This window comes from Lycium barbarum, chromosome 6 (genome assembly GCF_019175385.1).
Source record: "Lycium barbarum isolate Lr01 chromosome 6, ASM1917538v2, whole genome shotgun sequence".
In the NCBI taxonomy this organism is placed as follows: domain Eukaryota; kingdom Viridiplantae; phylum Streptophyta; class Magnoliopsida; order Solanales; family Solanaceae; genus Lycium; species Lycium barbarum.
In genome coordinates this window covers 10,517,625-10,535,801 of record NC_083342.1, presented here as the reverse complement: position 1 = coordinate 10,535,801, position 18,177 = coordinate 10,517,625, and the positions used below count along the sequence as shown (strand labels likewise).

The 18,177-nt window shown below is 36.8% G+C and overlaps 1 long non-coding RNA gene across 1 annotated transcript in view; it reads right to left on the bottom strand.

The window, feature by feature from the left end:
- Positions 1-3,334, bottom strand: part of LOC132599548 (uncharacterized) — a 43,890-nt gene extending 40,556 nt beyond the window's left edge. Inside the window, exon 1 of the long non-coding RNA XR_009566872.1 lies at positions 3,197-3,334. This is a non-coding gene — a long non-coding RNA (uncharacterized LOC132599548). The remainder of the gene's footprint in view (positions 1-3,196) is intronic.
- Between the last annotated feature and the right edge of the window lie 14,843 nt (positions 3,335-18,177).

The following is an 18,177-nucleotide window of genomic DNA, read 5'->3' as shown; positions in this document are numbered from 1 at the left end:
AACGAATTGACAATAAGTGTACCATGAGGTAAACATAGGGAGAAAGTATGGAAGATAACTCAAGAGAGAACTTTACGCCAAGATGAACTACGATATTTCTAGACCATGATTTGAATCCCCCACATCGGGTAAAATTTCGTTGTACCTAAGTATGCAGTGACATGCCCTAAAGGGTAATGAAAATCTCAAGAAAGGTCTCCAAACTAAATTTACAAAGGTTGTTAGAGAGGATGACGAACCCAAAAAACACTTGGGATGACAATGACAATTTTAATAAAAGGAACAACGATTGGTAGTTTGGAAATTGTTTAAGGAAAGAAAGAACGCTGCTCCTATGAATGGAAATAAAAGAGTTCACCGGATATTAGAAAATAGTTCATGGGCCACTAATTATACTGAATATGAGAGAATATGCTATGGAATTATATGAACCGTCAACGTGAAACTATGTCCAACTATAATTGTAAGAAGGCCACACCAGAAAGCCAACAAGGAATAACGACTGACGAAACGATCGCCGATACAAGGAAATCGAAGATAATTATACTTGCGTTGCAAGAGAGTCATAATAGAAGAATTGCTGTAGCCCTATGCTTCGGGGTTGTATTGCGAGATTTGAGGGAAGAAGGTTAAAGGAACAGTTGTGGCAGGAGCTCAAAGAGGTTGTGAGCTATGAAATTAGTTGAACTCGGATTATGAATTGCCATAAGTGTAACTGTACGGTGAAGGATAATAAATGGAGAAGAAACATTACGTAGATATGTATTTCGGATAATGATATAACTAGCCTTAGAAAGGAACATAACCATTAGGTTCACTAGCGACACAGTTATGCTGGATAAACATTTGGAATGTAAGGGTAAAAGAGATGGCGACAATGATGTAAGGATTAGAGAGCCTGACTAATGGACAGTGTATATCTAAGATCAACGGGTACAAAAAGGATAGCCCGAGATGGCACCGAAGGAGTAAATGCAAAGAGGGCGCCGTAGAGAAAGAAAGGTAGCTGCCCACTGACAAGGAAACAGGGAGTGAGGAAAAAAAAAACGAAAGAGTACTTACAGGACGATGAATAGTTATGGCACGGCAAGTCAAGTCTACCATAATGGAGAAAGAACAAGAGCGGGATGCTAGTTAATTTTCAATCATGTACATGAGGACAAAGAATTGAAAGAAGATGACTGAAGGCAATAAAAGAGCTAAGAAAGAATGAGAAGAGACTGACCCAAGTTATAGTTTAAGCAAATGGTAATCGGACCCTAAAGGAAAAATAATTTTTCTAATGAATCAAATATGGTGTCGTGGGTTGGCAATACTGAAACATTCGAGGACGAATGTTTTTAAGGGGGGAAGGATGTTACACCCCGTATCTTCGAAGAACAATTATCAAATTTGAAACATAAGTACGTGAGTTAGGGTTAAGTAAAACCACTTTGGAATATAAGGAGCAAGCATTATTAAGTATATTTAATGATTGAAGGATGTATATAAGGTATACTGGAAGGTTTTATAAGAAAATGAGTGGAAGAAATGGAGTAGTACGACTTTGGTGAAAGGATGGGTAATGTTTTGTGTAAAACTTTTGGTCCAAATTGGGGGGAGAATATCTCTTAGCATATGAAGTGTTTTAAGGTGAAACAAAATCCTAAAATGAAGTTCGTCGAGTCTAGTTTCTAACTCAATAAACCGCTGGTAGATAGGATATCGGAGTAGAGAATTATGGACATTACAAGTTCAGCTGACAGAGCAGAAACGCATGCTACAGTAACCGACCTGCTACAGTACTGCTACAGTAAATTGCTACAGTGACCCCGACCCGAATTTGACCCTTATAAAAGGGTAATCACCCTCTTTTTTCACCATATTTGCCTAGAAAATTCCAGATTTTTGAAGAGAGAGAGAGAGAGGGAAACAAAATGTAAGCAAATTTTCAAGTGACGGAGTATTAATCGAAGCTCGGATAAACGCATAGATGTGATTCTAGTATGGTTTTGCGGTGGATCTAAGGTGGATATGAAAGATATCGCTGTTTTAACAAAAATAAGGTATGAATCTCTCCTTATTAATGTTAATTTTGGTTTATTTACGGAGATAAAGTCGTTAAATAATTTTATAGCGAGTTGGTTGGTTGTGGAAATTGGAAAACATCGTGTGGGATGTTTTATGGTACATATTGGTATTGGAAATGATGTGATTGTCGTTGTCATTGTTGTTGTTGTTGTTGGTTGCTGAATTATAATTTCGGGCTAGGCATATAAACAGGGGAGATGCTGGCGAAATTTCAGCAGATTCTAGAAAGAGTTAGTTTGAGGGCTTAAGACAGGCCTATGAAGACGAGTCTAACAATAGTATAAATTTTCTTGAATATAGATTTACGAGCCTGGGAGGCCAAGCGTTGAATAGTTAGAGTTAAGGCAACCAAAAAGGTATGTTAAGGCTCGTCCCTTTCTTTCAAAGGCATGATTCCTATGTTACGATTTCATAAATGCTTCCATAACTTCTTTATTTTCAAAAGTTAGAAGTCTATGATTCCAAGGCATGATTCCTTTCCCGATAACCCATAAATGTTTTCCAAAATGTCCGTATTCTTCCAAAACAGAGATTTATGATTTTGTAAGCTCTTAGGACAACAATGATGGACATGTTTTTATCATGATGCCAAAGATGAGAATATTTTCTATGATGACTATGATGAGAATGATTCCATGTTTAAAGGTTCCAAATTATGATTTCAATGACGATATAAGAATGTTGAGCTATTTCTTGATTTCTCAATTTTATTCATGGATGATAACTATTTTTTTTAAGATTCCAAAGTATATGAATTGACGCCTTATGAGATTTATGATCTTATTCTATGTTTTCTCTTGATGCTATTCTTCATTGATAGTCTCACCTTATAATAATTGTTCCTTCAAGGTGAGATAAAGTGATGATGATTATTCCATAATATAATCGGAGGTTACCGACCTTACGTCACTCCGATGTATTTATAGCTTTTATTTGGCTCTCATGCATGCTTTATATATATATGTATGTATTTTCTCACACTGCGCCGCGCTATAGTCGGTCGGGCATAGCACGTAGATGTGCACACTACTACAGTGGGCATGTTATGATATTGCCCCGGATGCGGGAGGCCCGGACGCGGGCTAATGATGATAACACCGAGTCCCGAAAGGGCCGTGTACGTTACTGTCACGCCCCGAACCATGGCCTGGACGTAACACGGCACTCGGTGCCTGACTACATGTGACCGAGCGAACCACATGACTTGCTAAATCATCATGATGCATAACATAAGCGGAATATAACGTGAATGCATGATGAGCCTTTGTAAAACGTAATAATTCATAATACTTAATAAAGTACTCATTTAAAACATGAGTGAGCCAAAATGGCTATACGACTCCAAATGTCTGACATGACATAACTGATTGGTCTAGTCTATGAAACCTCTATCATGAGTCTGACTGGAAAACATAATTACTGGGACAAGGCCCCCAGCATACCTTTACATGCAAAACTAACCAGAGAAATACAATGTTTAAACCCTGAATGAGATGGGGCTCACCGATAAGCTGGTACGAGTAAATCCTAATGATCAGAAGCGTCGTCCTGTAACTTCGTACCTGCATCGTGAAATACAGGCCCCCGGGCAATAAAAGGGGACGTCAGCACATTGAATGTACTGGTATGTAAAGCAACCGGAAGAAACAATATGGGACATGGAATAGCATGATAAGAACTGAAACTGAAAACTTGGACATGAACATGAGCATGGGCGTGATCACATATACGTATACATAACATGAGTAAAACATGATAAGTAGGGAGAGCATTTCATAACCGACATATCATATCATATCATATCACCACGTGGGTACGTGGAGTCTGGTACCTCGCCGGACCAGCAAAGCCCCTATACCTTGCCAGGGTATAAAGTAGTAATTTACCACGTGGGTACGTGGAGTCTGGTACCTCGCCGGACCAGCAGAGCCCTCATACCTTGCCTGAGGTAGTAAGGTACCTGATGGATCCATTAAGTGTAAAATTAAGGTATCGTCTTATCTGGGCGGAGCGATCCTTGTCCTACGGTGGCTCCGTAGTTTCAGGCTATCTGAGCCTTCTCGGTAATTTGTGCAACCCCCAAAAACATGAACATAATATAGTTGGCTAAAAAGCCCATGAATTTCGTGAATTTACTTGTACTTGTCTTGAAATCATGATTTCACGAAATGACTTGTAAACATGGGTTCATGCAATAATCTTGTAAACATATCCTTGAGTTATGAGTAATACAATAGTTCATAATCATGTATTTGTAGTTGACTTGAAAACATGTTTATGACTTGCAAAATAACTCATGCAGTTTCATATGAACATAATGAGAACACATGAGAAAGAATTCATGATTCATGGATTAAGTTAGGATTCCTAATATCCATAATGGAAGGTTAGGAATACAATAACGAACATAGATACGAAACTCGTGTACATACATACATAATTACGGGCTACCAATATGTTGGGTTTAATGCCCTAGGATTTGAACTTCATAGATTTTATAAACGGATCATGGGGGAAAAACGTAGAGGTTCCCACATGTAGATAGAAGTTCTACATACCTTAACCTCCCGCTTTTGAGCGTATCACAATGTCTTTCAATCCCTTCAACTTCAATCTATAGCAATACAAGTCATAGGGATTCTATATTAGCAACCATATCCATGTTTTGTTCATCTAATCATTTTATCAAACACTTAATAGGCTTGAAGCTTTATAACCCTCATTAATGGTGTTTTCTTCACCAAATCCCCATCCTTTTACTTCTAGCTAATTCTACAATCCCATTAGATGTAATTAACATCATTTTTCATCAACCATATGGATACAACAATCCCAAGTCAACAATCCAACAATTCTAGCATAATTCATATAATCATCTTCAACAAACCAAATTATTATTCTCCCAAGAATTCATCAATTCACAACTATAAGTGATTAGGGGGTAGAAATATTACCTTTTTGGGTAGTCACCACGAAATCAACACCCCCAAGTCCGATCTTTGGCTTAAAATGACGACCACAACTTGTACTACAAATTATCCTTCATGAGCTTCGGGATTCGGGGCCTTAAACTTGGTTGATTCTCTACTTTCTCTCTCTATCTCTCCTCTCTCTCACTTTCTCTCTCTAAAAATCTGAAATTTGTGAATATGGAGGCTGCTAGGGTTTTTATTTTCTTTATATACCAATGGGAAAATGGGTTGACCCAACTTGAAAATGGGTTGGGACCTTTCTGTCTTAAAATGTCCATATCTCCCTATCTCGATGTCGCCTGTGAACCCACGACCTATGGTTGGAAAGGTATTTCAATTATCTACAACTTTCATTCTTTGAGTTTTCCTAAATTCGCAACTTACGATGGGGTTATGGCCTCCCGAAGTCAGGTGACCCGAAACTCAACTGCGGACCAAAACACGCCCTTGTTACGGTCCCGTAACACAAGGGACGGACCGTAACTTGGCGTCGTACCTTGTTGAAAATTTCCAGAAAGTTTCTGGAAATTTTCCCCATGTTACGGTCCACTGTTACGGTCCGTAACACAAGGTATGGCCCGTAACACGAAGGACGGACCGTATCTTGGGACCGTATCTTGATGAAAATTTCCAGTGAGGTTCTGGAAATTTCGTTTGTGTTACGGATCACTGTTACGGCCCGTAACACGAGTTACGGTCCGTAACTCGTCACCGTAACGCAGACAGATTTTTCCAGCGTATAGGCTTCAGTCAAATGGGCATAACTCTTTGCACAGATGTCCGTTTAATCCCCATAATATACCGTTGGAAATCTATTTAATAGGGATACAACTTCCATCAAGGAAGTTCTTCCATATTCATAACGGATCAAGGAGTTATCACTGCCCGAAATAGGCCTATCAACTCACTAGAACTTTAATGATTTAAGCTTAAACTTAGTTCCAAGATGCGGGGTGTTACAGTTACACACCGATTCCTGAAAAGGCCGGGTACGTTATGATGATGATATGTATGTAAGAAAAGTTTTTTTTTAAAAGAAAGCTAGCATGCATGGCATCCGCCCTAAGAGGCACTCATATGTACAGGTTACTTTTTTATCTTACGCTATGCTCTATATTTCCCTGCGGTTATTATTCATACTTTACATCCCTTATTATTCATACTTTACATCCCTTATTATGTTACTACTCATGCCTTACATACTCGGTACATTATTCATACTGACGTCCCTTCTTGTGGACGCTGCGTTCATGCCCGCAGGACCAGGTAGCCAGTCAGACGATTCGCAGCAGTAGGACCTCCCCTCAGCAGCAGTCGGTACGCTCCATTGATCCGGAGCTACATCCCTTTTGGTATGCTATTCCGTTGCGTACATATATGGGTACGGCAGGGCCTTGTCCTGTCATTTTTACAGTTTATATTCTATAGAGGTCTGTAGACAGTGATATGTAGCCATGGTATTATGTAGCCTCGTCGGCGTATATTTTGTTGTACCGGTCAAATCGTCTTACGCTGTTATTCTCAGTGTTTATGTTTATATGTATGCGTTGGCCGTGAGTCCCTGGTACGGTGTCTTTTATGTTGAATGTTCGGGAGACAGCATAGCACAGTTACAGATTGTATATAGGCCCAGGACAGTCAGTGACAAGTAAATGCAAGCACAGGAGTGCTTGGCCAGCAGTGGTCGGGCACTTGTTACGGCCCATCGGTTTGGGTCGTGACAATTTTGGCTAGTTTTCGCCGAAATGCTTGTTTTTCACCCGTTCGACCTTCCGTCCTAGTGATACTTCCCATACATTCCTTTCACTACTAAATATACTTAAGAAAGGTCTTGTGCCTCGGGTCTAAGGTCGTTTATTCCGAACACAACCTAAAGCATTGGCGTACAATGCTTGACGAACTTCTCTTCCAATAGTCCAACAATTTCCAAACTTGCCGAGTTGGGCTAAATTCTTCTTGTAGCCACTTTACACCCTATGGATCATTGGTAGGGCTTACCTTTACTCATACTGAAAGGTCTCTATCGCGATACGATGCCTTGCAGAAGTACGGGGTGTAACATACTGACTCCCTAAGACACTTGAACCTAGGCTCTGATCCTAAGCTTTGTCACGCCCTGAACTATGGCCTGGGCATAACACGGAACATGGTGTCTTGCTGCATGTGATTGAGTGAACCACATGGCTTGCTGAATTAATATGGGCCATGAGCTGATGCGGATTATAATATAAACATGCATGGTGAGAATAAAACATGATATTAAATAATCATAATTCTGAAAATAATACGTATATATATACATATATATATACATACATACATACATATATATATATATATATATATATATATATATATATATATATATATATATATATCATGAATGCGAAAATATAATAAGGTAGCCAACGAGGCTAACTCAACTAACATCTGACTTGACATACTGACTAGTCTATGAAACCTCTGACATGAGTCTGACAGCTAAACTGCTTACCAGGAAAAGTCCCCAGCATACCATAACTATATAACTAACATAAAAGTAAAGTAAGTATAACACCCCGAATGGAAAGGGGCTTACCAAAAGCTGATACGGACACAATCTTAACGAGCTGATTCGTCATCCTATAAAACTGCATATATATCAAATTATTTTGAGTTAATATCACATGGGTAAGAACGCATATCAAATTATTTTATATGCATTTACATGAATAATATAATAATATCTTCTATCCTGACTGAATTTTTATAAATTTAATTTCTCAATTCAATAATATTTCACTGGATATGTTAGTATAGTAACGGTGAGAAGCCCGTGTAGATTCACTAGTACTACCATAATTTTCAATAACTAATAGTATTATTTATGAACAATGCTAAAATAGGAAGGGATGTTACAAAAAAAAAATCATTCAATTAAAAGAACGGTTCATTAACTTTTTATTCGTTCTTTATGTATTTTTATCCTTAGACACATTTGATTTATAATTTTAGTTTGTATTTTCTCTGGATTTGCTGGAACCAAGACATAAGTATCAGTATATGATTTATAATTTATATATTTATTTTAATGTCAATATTATAAATATTTATAATTGAATTTATAAAAAGAAATGTCTCACCGCGCGAGGCACGGGTCTATTAACTAGTTAATATTAAGGGTAAACTAAGAATGAAGTGGTAAATAATCACTTGATTTTTCAAACTAGACAAGCAAAAATTGACAACTCAGTGCCATACATTTTTGGAGGTGCCACATCCGTGCCACATCAACTTGTGTTTACGTGTTCAACTTTATACAAGTTGAGGTGTCTACTTGTGTACACTCAAAGTTGGAGGGCGTACTTCATTGTGGACATACATTTTGGCGGTGCCACATCCGTGTCACATCAACATTTGTGTTTACATGTTTAACTTATACAAGTTGAGGTGCCTACTTGTACATACTCAAAGTTGGAGGGTTTGTTTATGTATTATACCAACAATTAATCATAATTCAATTGAGCATTTTAGTGTTTTTTTTAAAAAAAAAAAAAAAAAAAAAAACCTGAATGACAACAGTTCAAGAACTAGCCGACAAAGTCTTGAAGCTAACCGCTTATGATCACTTCCTTAAACAAAACAAGAAAAAGAAAAACACCCAAGAAACTAAAATGGTGTAAAAAACAAGATTTCAATCAAAATGGACCAAGAAAAATGGTTTAAACCTTAGATTCACAAAGAAAAAAAGACCCCCTTAACACACACAAGATACACTCATACAAATATAATCAAAATTTTCATGAAACAGAAACAAAAAAATAAAAAAACAAAAAAAAAACGCTAAGGCTAGAATGTGAAATCAAGGATGTTAGACAGTTTGTAATATATGTGAAGTGGGATTGTCCTCCAATATAAGGCAAAAAGAGTTTGAAGACTTTATTTATTAAAAATCTTTGAATTTTCAGATTTTATTTAGAATATGAATTTAAATAGACATGCTTGTTCATGAAAAGTCATGACTATTCACAATAGTCACTTTTGTAACTCTATAAATAGGGCCTTCCTTCATGAATTGATATAGAAAATATGCACGTATAATCTAGGCTTTGTTGTATCCTGAAGGAATTGCTTGTATTTTACTCAATATGTATACGGGCAATATCTGTTTACAGAAAGTCGATTCTCCATGCCTCAAAGCCTTTTCTTCTTCGATTATGTTTACCTGCCTCAAAGCCTTTTCTTCTTTGATTATGTTTACCTATTTTTCTAACAATCTTAAAGAGATATTGAGTTGACGAAGAAGATGGAGAATTCAAATTAGTGATTGTGTGATACTAATATCGTCCCGGATTCAAACTTGAATTAGTGTTCTTGTAAAGCCGATGAGCAGATCACATGGATAGAGCAGATGAAGAGCAAAGTCATATCCATTCCTTTACTGGCCTTATGGTCCAGCCAGCCCTGACTGATGTATAGTAATAGTATGTTGTCTCAGGAATGTTTTAAAAGGCCTGGGCGTAAGGCGAGGCGTTTTACATATGCCTCGGTGGCGCTAAGCCCCATTAGTATTTAATTTGTAATATTCTATAAATTAAAAAATACATTAAAATTATATTAAAATAATTAGTAGGAAATATATATATATATATATTAATATGCTAACGTGTGCACGAACCATTTAAAAAAAATCTTGAAAAAGTGAATGACTTAAAGATGCATTGACCCACCAACATGACTATGATGAAACATACTTAGAGTTGCAAAAATAGTACTCCATCCTAATAAATTTAAAGATAAAAATGAGGACAATTTAAAATTTTGTTTTAAAACCCCAAACTACATAACAAATTAATACTCGTTACAATACAAAGAGCCAGAATAGAGTCTTCAAACATTATCTAAACTAGAGAGATATCAAAAGAAATTTTAAAACAAAAGACTATCCTGAAAAATACAAATTGAAGAATGCTCATAAAAATCTTGGAGAAAATAAAGCATAAAGAAGGAAAATGCAAGCATGGTAAAATTGCGAAATTAGGTCTAAAGGGTATATGTTACTCTGTAACACAAAGAGAAAGATTATTGTGGGGACCCCTGGTGGGCCCGACCCCTGATGGGCCCATGATCTGACATGCACTGGTATTGTCTGTGCCAGGGTACAGCCAGTTCGCACATACTCCTTCTTCACGCTGCAGCGCTACGGGGTATCGAACCCGGAACCTCAGGCTCCTTTACATTCCCCAAAGGGAATCGCCTCTTACCAATTGAGCTGCAAGCTTTGTCACGCCCCGAACCATGGCCTGGACGTAACACGGCACTCGGTGCCTGACTGCATGTGACCGAGCGAACCACATGGCCTGCTGAATCATCATGATACATAACATAAGCGGAATATAACGTGAATGCATGATGAGCCTTTATAAAATGTAGTAAGTCATAATACTTAATAAAAATACTTGTTTAAACATGAGTGCGGAAATAACATGAATGAGCCAAAATGGCTATACGACTCTGAATGTCTGACATGACATAACTGACTTGTCTAGTCTATGAAACCTCTATCATGAGTCTGACTGGAAAACATACTTGCTGGGACAAGGCCCCCAGCATACTTTAGATGCATAACTAAGCATAAAACAAAAGTTGACTAAACCCCGAATGAGATGGGGCTCACCAATAAGCTGATACGAATGTTGTCTTACTGAGCAGATGTGTCATCCTGTATATCAGTACCTGCATCGTGAAATGCAGGCCCCCGGGCAATAAAAGGGGACATCAGTACATTGAATGTAATGGTATGTAAAGCAACTGAAAGAAATAACATGGGACATGGAATAACATGATAAGAACTGAAACTGAAAACCTGGACATGAACATGAACATGAACATGAGTACATATATATATATATATATATAACATGAGTAAAACATGATAAGTAGGGAGAGCATTTCATAAACCGACACATGATATCACCACGTAGATACGTGGAGTCTGGTACCTCGCCGGACCAGCAGAGCCCTTATACCTTGCCAGGGTATAAGGTGGTAACGTGCCTGATGGATCCATTCAGTGTAAAATTAAGGTATCGTCCTAACTGGGCGGAGAGATCCTTGTCCTATGGTGGCTACATAGTTTCAGGCTATCTGAGCCTTCTCGGTAATTCATGCAACTCCCAAAAACATGAACATGATATAGTTGGCTAAGAAGCCCATGATTTTCGTGAATTAACTTGTACTTGTCTTGTAATCATGACTTCACGAAAATAACTTGTAAACATGGTTTCATGAAATAACTTGTAAACATGGTTTCATGAAATAACTTGTAAACATATTCTTGATTCATGAGTAATAACAATAGTTCATAATCATATATATGTAATTTACTTGAAAACATGCTTGTAACTTGCAAAATAAAATCATAAAGTTTCATATGAACATAATGAGAACACATGAGGAAGAATTCATGATTCATGGATTAAGCTAGGGTTCCTAATAACCGTAATGGAAGATTAGGAATACAATAACGAATATAGATACAAAATTCATGTACATAAATACATAAATACGGGCTACCAATATGTTGGGTTTAATGCCCTAGGATTTGAACTTCATGGATATCAAGAAACAGAGCATGGGGAAGAACGTGGAGATTCCCACATGTGGATGGAAGCTCTACATACCTTGACTTCCTGCTTTTGAGCGTATCACAATGTCTTTCAATCCCTTCAACTTTAATCTATAACAATACAGGTCATAGGGATTCTATATTAGCAACAATATTCATGCTTTGATCATCTAAGCATTTTATCAAACATTTGGTGGGCATGAAGCTCCACAACCTTCATTAATGGTGTTTTATTCACCCAATCCCCATTCTATTACTTCTAGCTGATTCTACAATCTCAATTAGATGTAATTAACATCATTCTTCAATGTCACACGCCATTTTAACCCGTGAGAGTTAAATTTAGAAGTACGACATATTGGAGATTCCTGTTTTTTTGTTTGTGTTATGTTAAGGAGTCGCCACCTAATTATTTACGGTGAATTAGGACGCCTAAAGTTGATTAAAGTAATTATCTAAAGTTGATATTATTGTAAAGTCTACGAAACCAAAAGATTCTAGGTAAGGGTTCAATTAGTCTAAAGAGAAGGTATTAGGCATCCTTTAAGACCCATTAACAATGGTTAACCGACCGGACTAAAATTTAATTAGGTTAAGTGTAAATATAGTATTATAGAAAAAGAAAGTGGTTTTGTAAATATAGCTAAAATTACAGATAAGAATGTTGTTTAAAATAGAATTTGTAGAAGATAATAATTTATATAAAAGAATACTTCTAATGTTATTTTAAAATACGACTCATAAATGTTGTTAAATTTTTAAACGATGGTATAATAGTATTGTTTAAAAATAATACTTATAGAAAAACATAATAATTTGCATAAAATAAGATTTTTAAGAAAAATAATAGTTGCATAAAGAGTTTGGTTTAAAAAATGGACATGTAATGTTTATATGTGGGGGAAATGACTAAAACTTAAAAGAGTTATTTAATAAAAGCTTTAAAAGTTGTTCTAAATAAATATGTATTTCTAAGTGTTGGAAAGAAAATAAAGTGACAGAATTGTTCGTTGAATTAGTTTACTTTTATTTCTTAGAATAAGCTAACGTAGTGTAATATTTGTGACGTTTTAAATCATAAAATAGTAAGAGTGAATTTTGATTCTTTTAACTTAAAATGTGTAGTCATGTTATTTGAAAATTTATTATTCTAATAAAGTAGATATTGTAGATATTATGAATAACCTAAAAAAAAAAAAATGAAATCTTAAGGAATTAACTATTTGGTATTCTTTAAATTAACTACCCGTTATTCCCAAAACCATCTATGCCAATTCTCTTATAATTCATCTAAGCCAAATAGAAATAAGAGTAAGATAAAGTATTAGTCAAAACAATACAAGTTAAGCATAAAATAAAGCTGAAGCATAAAATAAAATTAATGGGTTTAATCCATTTTTCATGGACTGCTGCTACAGTCTGTTTTGTTAGTGGGTTTTGGCCCAGAATTCCTTGGCTGCAAATGGACTGACTCGAGAGGAGAATTTTATCGGGTTTTTAGCCCAATACTGAGTGCGGAGGAGGAGACGAGTCCCCTCGAACTCGTATGCGATGTTCATGCGAAAAAGAATGAAAGAAAGATTAGTATACGATCAATGAGTTAAACATAAAAATATAAATTCAAACAACTTCGTAAATTATATATATATTACGTATACTTAAGTATAATCCATGCCTACACAGATTAGCCACCACACACATACCAATAGGCAATCCTCAGACATGGACAGAAACTCAAACAGCCACACATCGTGTGTTTTAATCAGCATAGGCAAACAAACAGAATCCACAGCATTTTGTGTCATAAATAGGAAGACAGCAGGCAGCGACAGGTAGTCCAGTCCAAACACTCATAATATAATTCAACGCATAGTCTAGCAAGCATGTCATTTAGGCAGATATTTCAAGGAATTAGTCTATGACATATGTACTTAAGATGGGCATTAGTAGATTTGATAATCTCAAGTCACAAAAGGGCCAACAATCTCAGCTGAACTGAGCAGAACCACAACCATGCTGTAAAATTAATAGCAAAGCAGTAAATGGTCGTGATAAGTTCGGAATCATCTTTTGGAATCTTTGCACATATTAGATACAGGCAGTATCATGTTCAGGAATGGGATGAAAATGGTAAATATGTTAGCTTACGTGAGGGTCACAATAGGATTACATGAGTGAGTCTGGACTGAATCATGTTTACATATGACAAGATCAACGATATGAATTTCAGGCAAGGCAACAATCGCAGTATGGGGAACAGCACACAAACTCTTTTTAGTGATATTGTTAGTTCATGAGTTGCACAACGTAATGATTCATACACACTGATTTAGAGGGCACCAATTAGACAGTTCCAGTTTCAGTTTCAGGAAAATGAACCTTCATACAAAACTCAACCCAAACATGCTAATGTAATTTACACACTTATCATCTATCCAAAGAAGTGAATCTCCAGACATGGTTACCACGCCAGCAACTATCCCATAGACAAGATTCAGGCCACATAGAAATTTTGGAAAGAACTAGGAAATATGCAAATGACATAAAGGGACTGACTTAGCGTATGATTAAGGTCAGGCATTTTAAAATTAAAACCTATATGTGGACCTAAAAAACATAAACACATAAACATGCTCATTGATAAACAAGAGAGTAGGGAAGGGACAAGCCCACACGAGCAAATTCAAAATGTGCAGAAAGAGGGAAGAAACTCGTGGGCATCTCATATATTCCAAACTAAAACAAATATGCCAAAGCAAATACAAAACACAATTACATGCATAACCAGAGAGAATACCCAGGTATCTTGACATGCTTCAAAAAATAGATAATCAAGTGAACATGCATATTTGGCATTCCCATTTCGACATGTTAACTAGATGCAGCAACTTCACCATTCTTACAAGTTCGAGCGAATGTCCTCCAAAGGCGTATACTCATATGATTCATACAATTCTTATAAGTAAACTTAGACAGATTCAACTCAACAGGCAGTGATCATATAGCGTACAGTTAGCGTGTTTTATCAATGGGAAACCTTAAATATATTTTCAAAATTAAGCATAGCCCCAGCATGTATTTGAAAGTACTGACGCTAGATCTAAAGTGTTGTTCGACCTTATTAACATGTTCTAAATCTGCAATATTGATGCTAACAGTATGTTAATTGCAGAGGCTTCATAGTTTGAACATGAGTCATTCGGATGAATACACAAGTAGTCTTTTTTTACTTAAAGGACCAGGTCAAACTAACAAAACTATAGCTTAACTTTGCTAGCAATTATACCAAAACAATGTATCCCCTTAAAACACACTCATTAATCTCATCATAATTTAATCATCTGCCAATCCCCACATTGAATAAATAGAAAAAACTGAACCAGACTGTGAAAGCAAGAAAAGAAACATGGAAGATTTTAGGACTGCTATATTCTACTTCTTCTATGTGGTTTAAACTGATCGAGTGCGAGGGGAGAGTTACAACCTCATGGTCTGAAATAATGTATTTTTGTTAAAACTGAGCCTAGGCAGTATCAAATTAACTAGCAAACAACATCCACATGTTATATAATCACTTCATCATATCTCACCCCAAACAGATTGCGTCCACATCCAGTTATATTACCTTAACAGATAGAGTGGACGAGGGAAAGTGTTGACCTATTTTAACCATATAGACAGTATACCTAGAATATGTATCAGGGTGTGTATATCGGGTGTATACCGAATGTATATCTTCTTCTTACCTTGTTAGCTCATTGTATACCACATGTATATTCAGCTCTAAATGGATTCTAAGTTCTGGGAATTCAATCTAGACATCCAAACTACAGTATACACCTTCCACGTTCATTTTTTTTTTTTGCGACTAAAATTCTATCCTAACAGCTCCCAAACATCAAAGGAATAATGCGACGACACAGAAAACTACATAATTACTAAATAGCAGAATCAGCTAAAATTTAACTAAAAGCAGAAGTTAAAGATTAGAAGTGATAAAGGTATCGAGGTTCACCTGTTTTGTGCGCAATGAACTGAGACGTCGAGGTCGTCGAATCTACTCGAACTCGAAAAAACGATTAAAGTAATTAAGGCTTCGGGTTCGAAAGTAAAAAAAAATAGAGTAATATGTGGCTATATCATTGATCAAAATTGATGTTTTGTAAGGGATTTTCTGGGTTCCAAATCCTCTTCTGATGTTCGGATTCCTCCCCCCCTTTTAAACGATTCAACTAGGATCCCATTTATAGGGTTTTGTTTGTATTAAAGTAAAGAGAGGAGCGTGGGAGAGAGACGACGCGGGGAACAGGCGTGGGGGACAGCGAGATATGAAGGTGGAAGTGGCAGGGAGGAGTATGGCGTGGGGAACAGGGGTAAGTGGAGCAGGTGTGGAGATGAGGGGAACGTGGAAGGAGAGTGAAGGACAGGCGTGGGGGACAAAGAAAGGTGGAGGTGGCAGAGATGAAAGTGGAGAGTAACGTGGGAGGGGAATGAGAGAGAGAACAGAGGAGCGGCGGAGATGAAGGTAAAAGAGAAAGAGAGAGAGAGAAGAGGCTGAAGGAGGCGGGTGAGAAAGAAAAGAAAGGGAGTGAGGGATTAGAGTAAAGGAGGGGATTGGGTCGGGTAAAAATAGGATTGGGCTGGTCCGTTTGGGCTGGTCCATTAATTTAAATATGGGTTGAAATGTGGGTTGGGTATAAAAATGTGGGTTGTTTATTTGGTAGGAAGATAATATTGTATTTGTATTTTGGGCCATTAATTTGGCTGAAAATTGTTGGTCCTTCCTCCGCTATTTTAATTATTTTCGGGCTTCTAATTCAGTAACTAGTACAATATTTATTATGTGAAGATAAATAGTAATTAATATGTAGAAAAATAAGGATTTTAGAAAGTGTTGTCTAGTAATTAATTTAACGATTCCAAACCCGAAAACGAAACGATGACTAACTGTTTAAAATTTGTGATAAAGTAATGCTCATAATGTTGAAAATAAAAGTAGTGATATTAATAGTAGTAGCAATAAAATATTGTGAAAAATAAAGTATTTAGCTCGTTAGTAAATTTAGAAACCCGAATAAATTAAATAAAGGAGGGACAAAATTGGGTGTCAACATTCATCACCCATATGAATACAACAATCCCAAGTCAACAATCCAAAATTCTAGCATAGTTCATATAATCCTCTTTATCAAACCCATTTACTATTCTCCCAAGAATTCATCAATTCACAACTATAAATGATTAGGGAGTAGAAACATTACCTTTTTGAAGTCCAATCCTCTTGAATTCGGGTTCTAGGGTTTCCACATCCAATAATAATATTCCAATCATAACTCTATGGATTAGAAGGGTTTTGGGGACTTGGATTCAACCTAGAATCATGATAAAAACTTACCTTGGAAGATCTTGAAGTTTGGGATTTGTTGTCTCTGAGTTTAGAGAGATTTTTCGTGGATGGGGTGTTGGGGAAATAAACCCCAAATCCCAAATATAACAAAAAAACGCGTAAACCCGACTTTTGACACGAAACTGACCCTGTTATGCAATGGTCGCGCGACGCACACGCAGCGCACGACCATACTCAGATCATTAGTCAGAGAAGGGGTTTTTGTGCGATCGGCGTGCTGCGCGGGGCCATTGCACGCGCCCTCACAAGCGGCAGGTGTCGGTTCTGCACAGCGTTCGGTAAAATAGGCATAACTCTTTGTACGAAGCTCTGTTCAAGACCCATAATATACCGTTGGAAATCTATTTCAAAGGGCTACAAATTTTATCAAGGAAGGTTTCCCAAATTACAAATTAATAGAGGGGTTATGGTCGTAGGAAGTAAGACCTTCTACAAACTCACTTGCAAACATGCCCCATAGAGTGGCTTCCAACTTTTCTTTGCCCAAAGACATTTCTTATGACTTAATTGGTTTTCAAAACACTTCCTATAACCCTCATATTGGTTCCATTATATTATCATCTTATGAGTCAAACTTTCGCCCAAAGCTACGAGGTGTTACAATTATGAAACTAGGAGAATCAATTAGAAAAAACTTTTGACTTTTTGAGATTTTTAGTTTGAGAATTTACTATGAGTTAACTTTTGGATATTTAACTTTTTTACAAAATTTGATTAAGCAATTTCGGCTCAAATTTGGAAAAGATCTCGGAGCTTACACCTTAGATGAACACCTAGAATATTGGGGCTTACGCCCAGGCGAACGGCCGGAAGGTTTGGCTACGGCCCACGATTCTTAAGCCCTGCTTGTATGCCTCGGTGTGTTTTTGATACGCCTCGCCCTAGAGCTAGCCCCCAAAACGCCTTTTAAAACACTGGTCTCAACTCTAGCTGTGAATTGCAGAATTGGTTACTCTGTTTTAATTTGTTTTTCTTACGTTCCTTCTTAGTCTGTTTCGAAAAGAACGTCATTTTTCTTTTCTGGTAACTCTTTAATTCTAACTTTCCACATGACATGTTTAAGATCACAAGATTAAAGGCATTTGGCACATTCTACATATCTGTTACATCCCGTGTTCTCA